General features: G+C 48.1%; 1 long non-coding RNA gene across 1 annotated transcript; it reads left to right on the top strand.

Annotated features, from left to right (window-relative positions):
- Positions 2,652–5,245, top strand: LOC110256639. The gene is made up of 2 exons (XR_002338426.1): positions 2,652–3,903; positions 5,035–5,245. It is a non-coding gene; the product is annotated as an uncharacterized LOC110256639 (long non-coding RNA).

Here is a 6,495-nt window from a genome sequence, read left to right as displayed (position 1 = left end):
GACCACTCTATAGGAATTGGACAAGAATGAGGTGAAGGAGTCTCCTTTCCACCGACCTTACATAAGGGCAGCTGGGTGCTAGCCCCAAGAAACAGCAGACGTGGAGGGCAGCTCAGCCCCACAGGACCTATCTGCCAAAAGAAAAAGGCACGGGTAAGTGCAAGGAAGCAGACAGACCGCAGAGCTGGAGACAGTGGTTCTGATTACGTGTTAGACACGCTCTCTCTCACCTCCCTGCATTTAGGACTTCTAGAGAGACACGGAAGAGGGAGGGCTCAGCGCCTTCTCAAGCTGGCTGCCACATGTAGGGACCTATCTATGGACAAGATTCACTTTGCCTAGGTAAGTTTTCAAGCTACAGTGCCTCTGTTCCCAAGATTTGATAGGCCTCTTTGGGGGACATGTTCTCCATCCCCCAGGCTGAAAATCACTAAAGCTGTGAGCCATTGTTTCTGTCGTGAACATGTTACCTATTCGAGGTTTGTTTACAAGTAAAACAGATTGAGAATCACTGTGTTTGTAAACTAACCTAGGACCAACATACTGGTGTGGTTTAGGGCAATTGTGGATTCCATATTCATTTATTCAGGAATCATGTATTGTGTAGCCACTGTGGATCAGGCATATTATAGGTGCTGTGGGCATATAAAAGTGAAGATATGAGTAGATGTTTATTTATTTATTTATTTATTTATTTTTGTCTTTTTGCCATTTGTTGGGCCGCTCCTGCGGCATATGGAGGTTCCCAGGCTAGGGGTCTAATCGGAGCTCTAGCCACCGGCCTATGCCAGAGCCACACGGGATCCGAGCTGCATCTTCGATCTACACCACAGCTCACGGCAACGCCGGATCCTTAACCCACTGAGCAAGGCCAGGGATTGAACCCACAAGCTCATGGACCCTAGTCGGATTCATTAACCACTGTGCCATGACAGGAACTCCAAGTTGTTTAATGGTACAGGATTTCAGACATGCAAGATGAAAACGTTTGAAGAATTAATCTACAACACTACACTAACTCACACTCCAACAATGTGAATATACTTAATACCACTGAATTGTAACATTTAAACAGGGTTAAGATGGTAAGTTTTATGTTATGCGTTTTTTATCACATTGTTGTTGTTACTCCCCCCCCCCCCAGGGCCGAATATATGGCATATGAAAGTTCCCAGGCTGGGGTTCAAATTGGAACTGCAGCTGCCGGCCTATGCCATGGCCAGAGCAATCCCAGATTCAAGCCGTGTCTTGTGACCTATACCTGCAGCTTGCAGCAACTCTGTATCCTTAACCCACTGAGCAAGGCCAGGGATCAAACTTGCATCCTCATGGATACTAGTCAGGTCTTTAACCTGCTGAGCCACATTGGGAACTCCCTCCATCTCTCATTCTGAGAGCTAGGGCAGAATCCTTCCAATACATCCCTCTCTTTACGGACGCTAGTCACCATCATTCTCTGTTGCTTTCCACAAATAGCTTCAATTACTACCCGAACCAGTAATACTCCTTCTGGGAAATAAAAGTTGTCAAATGAGGATTTGCTCATGATAGGGGAGCGGAGGTCTTCAGTCAGAAAATAGCATAGGTGAGAGTTACCATTGTGGCACAGTGAAAGCAAATCTGACTAGGAACCATGAGGTTGCAGGTTCGATCCCTGGCCTCGCTCAGTGGGTTAAGGATCCGCCTCTGTGGTGAGCTGTGGTGTAGGTTGCAGACACGGCTCAGATCTGATGTGGCTGTGGCCATGGTGTAGGCTGGCAGCTGCAGCTCTGATTCTCCCCCTAGCCTGGGAACCTCTATATGCCGTGGATGCTGCCCTAAAAAGCAAAAAAAGAAAAAAGGAAATAGCATAAGTGGTTAACTGGTTAATTTATAGACGAACATAGCAAATTCTCATTCCATAAGCAAATTCTTTGCCCTGTGTGAACTGGAGATTGGCACTTGCCACTTGCCTCTATGAGGACTGAATCATGAGCCACCACAGCTGCAGACCCTCAACACCCCCTGAAAGGAACTCAGGAGTGAGGCATCTGTGTTCTGGGAAAACTGGCAGAACAGGTCTTCAGATAGTTAGATACTTTCAGAAGTAGATTATATGAGTCCAATTCTTTCATTTCCTCACATCTAGAAAAGCACTAAAATCCTTCATGGTGACATTTGCTGCCTGTGACCAACAGTAACCTTCACGGAACTAGCAGCAACCTTCTGTAAAATGTGTGCTTGGTTGCATGTAAAACCAAACCCCCAAAAAAAAAAAGCATCCCTCCTTCACCAAAATCACATACATACTGACATTCCCCCCTACCATTTTCCAGAGCTATCTGAAGTGCTGCCTCCTGGGCTATAGCCCCCATTTTGCCCCAAATAAAATTTAATTCTCAACTTTTAAATTGTGCATTTTTAAAATTATTATTATTTTTTTGTCTTTTTGCCATTTTCTTGGGCTGCTCCCGCGGCATACGGAGGTTCCCAGGCTAGGGGTCCAATCAGAGCTGTAGCCACCAGCCTATGCCAGAGCCACAGCAACCTGGGATCTGAGCCGCGTCAGCAACCTACACCACAACTCATGGCAACACCGAATCCTTAACCCACTGAGCAAGGGCAGGGATCGAACCCGCAACTCGTGGTTTCTAGTCGGATTCGTTAACCACTGAGCCACGACGGGAACTCCTGTGCGTATTTTTTTTAAGTTGAGGCCTGAAAGAGCTGTGTGTTTCTTGCTACAGGCACATTATTTTCCTACTGGATATATGCGGGTGGAGGACAGAGTTGCAGGAGCAGCCTAATTATGCAGAGTTCCTCCCTCATTCTCCCGGTGGTTATTCAGTTGCAAAATGTTGCTGGTCTGAGAAGACAGGAAGGGGGAGCCTGAGGAGGCCGTGGCCTTAAGCTAAGGCTACTGTTGTCCTTCTGTCAGCCTGTGGTGTGACTGGCAGTGAGGAAAAAAAATGTGTACAGGAGAGAAGGGAGCGGCCCGAAAGCTCTGTTTTGGAGAATGATCCAACTGGGTCGAGGTTCCTCCGCCACAATTCCTAGCAAAGTTTTCCCGGTATCTGGACCCAAAATCACGGCAACGCGTAGGGAGAATCGAAGGCGGGACTGGGAGAGGTGCCTCCGATGCCTGCCCAGGACGGGCTGTGTCCCTGCAGATGGGAAGACACTCTTCACCCAACAGCCCATTTCTATCCAGCGCCTGGCACAGAAATACACTTAGTAGAGTTCACTGCATTGTGGGATGCAAGGGCAGAGAGGTGGAAAGACAGCGGAAGAAGCAAGAGGCAGGGCCAAGAGCCTCCGAGGTCACTGAAGAAAGTCTGGGCTTGGGATCCAGGAGGGCCCTCGCGTGACTCCTCGAAAACCTCGTAGATTTGTGGGCAGAAAGTCAAAGAGAAGACCCTGGGGCGCTCGTGGATTTCAAACTGAAAAATAGCGAAGGGATTTGGCAGATTTAACGGTTCAAGAGCGAGATCGTCAGGGAAGCGGATCTACGGCGTACGTGCCAGACTAAAGGAAGGGAGGTGAACTGTATTCCCCTCCGGCAGCTAAAGACGTTGCCCGGGGAAACGGGAAGGAGGCGGGCCAGCCGAACTTTGACAGGGGCCACAGCAGGGGCGGGACTCTGCTTCTGACTGGCTATATACCCCAAGAGGGGTGTGGCTCACCTATGACTGACAGGCCTCTGGGGCGGGGCTGGCTTGAGACAGACAAGCTTAACTGGAAGGAAAGGGGGCTTGGTTTTGACTCGCAGGGCACAGGTCAGGGCGGGACTCTAGGCCAGTCTGACTGACAGGAGTCCGCAGGGCCTCAGCTAAAGCTGGAGCAAACCATCTGTCCTTAAGATGCCGGCTTCATTAGCCCCAGTGACCCAGAAAAAGAGCAGGATATACCCTCCCTATGACCGGGGTAAGCCAGGGCTCCAGACCCAAGCCATTTTTTTCCTTAGAACTGGGCCAGGAGAGAGGGAGGATTGTAGTCTTATAATGGGCGGGGTGAGGGCTCTGGAACAAATGAAGCTCAGGGAGGGGAAGAGGGCTAGGGAAGGTCAGGGATGCCAGGGCAGTTTCCCAGAGAAAGTTCCTGGAGTCTGAGAAAGAGAGGAGGCCCAGAAAGGGGCAGATTTCTTTCCAATGAGAAAAATGCTACCTCTGCCCAAATTCTGACTTCTGAGGAAAATTCCAAGCATATGGAGGCAGTTTGGAAAATGTACCTGGCTAGCATTTCCCCTAGAGAACTTGTGAAGTTAGCCTAAAACTAACTTTTTTGCTTCAAGAAGCTGGGGTGGAAATAGGAAGGAAATATGACAGGAAATCCTTCCTTCTAGCTGGCGCTGCTGGTGCCCTGGCCAGTCTTATCTCTGACATGGTTTAGTATTATCTGCAGAGCACAGATAATTGTTATAAAATGTTCTTGGAATTCCCGTCGTGGCTCAGTGGTTAAGGAGTCCAACTAGGAACCATGAGGTTGTGGGTTAATCCCTGCCCTTGCTCAGTGGGTTAACGATCCGGCGTTGCTGTGAGCTGTGGTGTAGGTCGCAGATTCGGCTCGGATCCTGAGTTGCTGTGGCTCTGGCGTAGGCCGGTGGCTACAGCTCCGATTAGACCCCTAGCCTGGGAACCTCCATATGCCGTGGGAGCAGCCCAAGAAATGGCAAGAAAAAAAAAAAAAGTTCTTAATGATTTCCTATTACAAAGATTACTGCACCTCTCTTCCCAAGTGGGTTTCTTTTACCTAGATTTTCCAATAAAAGTGCAAGGCCTCTTTTCAAGGGGATTTCCAAAGGCCAAAGTGGTAACTGCAAAAAGAGGTTTCAAGATTTGATCCAGGGCTCCAGTTGGACTTGGTGAGGGGAAATGGTCCCTACTGGCAGAACTGGATGGAACTGAAATTGGTTATCTAAATGTTCCATATTTAAACAAGAGTGGGAATCTTTTTGTTGTTGTTTAAATGAGAAGATAATTGCAACATTTATTTCAGGTTCTCTCTTTTTTTTGGTTCATTTGATTGGTTTTTGTGTTCTTTTTACTTTTTTGCCAGGAATCAAACCTACGCCACACAGCAGCAACCAGAGCCACGGTGGTGAGAATGCGGGAGCCTCAACCCACTAGGCCATCAGAGAACTCCCAAGAGTGGTAATCTTAAAAAAAAAAGAAAAAAAAAATGGGAATCTTCACGTATACTCCTTCAGCTATAAAACCCTCAAGATTGGAAAGTCCTCAGTGCTTTAGTAAAAGGCCTGTGTACACTTGTGGGCCTGTAAGTGTTACTGTCCTATAAGCAAACTGGGCTCAGGGAGGAGATGCCCTGGAATGTCAAAGGGCACTAGGAAAGTGACCTCAGTTTTGGCTTGTAGCTGGCATGTGAGGAAGAAGCATAGCACAGGCTTCAGAGTCATACAAGTTGGCCTGAATCCTGGCTCCACCACCACATAGTTGTGTAGCTGTGGGCAACTTTCTTAGTAAGCCTGTGTCCTTGCTATGAATGGATATAACATGTCCAGAGAGGTGGTTGTGGGGATCAAAAGAGATTATGAACTTAAATCACTTAGCTTCATCCTGCCTGCATGACACAGAAGGACTCAATGAGCAGTAGCTGGTATCACCCCCCACTGCCCATCAAGTAAACTTTTACTTCCCAAGAGGATTGAGTGAGCCTAGGCCAGGCCATGGTAACAGATCACTTCAGCCCTAAAGATTTCTCTTGACCACCTAGGTGAGAGCTGTGGACTGAAAAAAAAAAGGGAGGGGGATGAGAGTTATTTTCTGCCAGGAATAGGGAATGGATTTTATTATAGATTCATTTGTATTCTTCAGAATCTTCCAATGCCAAGACTTAGGGTAATAGAGGCAACTATACACTGTTTAACAGTAGCTCTCACCATCTTCCATAGGCATGAACTTTTGGCCTTATTCCCCCCCATACACACAAAAAAAGCGAGCTGGTTTACAGCAAGGAGAAAAGAGAGGGCCCTGGGATGGTGGGAAAGGTATTAACTAGCAAATGGTCCGTATCAGGCTTGTTTCCACGTTGCATCAGTGAGGTGTGGAGGGGTGCAGAGGTGTCAGGGCACCCTAGCAACTCTGATGGAGCCATGCAGTCCTTGTCCTCTAGCCTTCCTCTCCCAGAGGCTACCACCCCATGTCAAATGCCTGAAGGAAACCAAGAAGCCCAGAGCCTGAGTTGGTTTTTAGGTGTGTGATCAGCTCCCCTAGAAAATAAGAAAATGAAGGACTCCATCATTCCCTGCTGAGGGAATAGAAGATGGAGGGAGGCATGTGCCCACATCCCTCCTACTTTAGTACTCAGGATGCAGATGGAGGACTGATTTTCTATCTCAGAGCGCCCTCTGCTGGGGATGAGGCTCCCTACAGAAGGGGAGGGAAGAGACTAAGACCTGGACCTTGTAGGGAGAGAAGAGAAGGCAGAAGGCGGGAAGTTCTTCCCCCTCAACTCAGGACATGGAATCAAGTAGAGATCAAGAAGTAGACATGTTTTGGA

The sequence above is a fragment of the Sus scrofa genome, chromosome 14 (genome assembly GCF_000003025.6).
Source record: "Sus scrofa isolate TJ Tabasco breed Duroc chromosome 14, Sscrofa11.1, whole genome shotgun sequence".
Lineage (NCBI taxonomy): Eukaryota > Metazoa > Chordata > Mammalia > Artiodactyla > Suidae > Sus > Sus scrofa.
The sequence above is the reverse complement of the archived record's forward strand: the minus strand, read 5'-3'. Positions and strand labels throughout refer to the sequence as shown.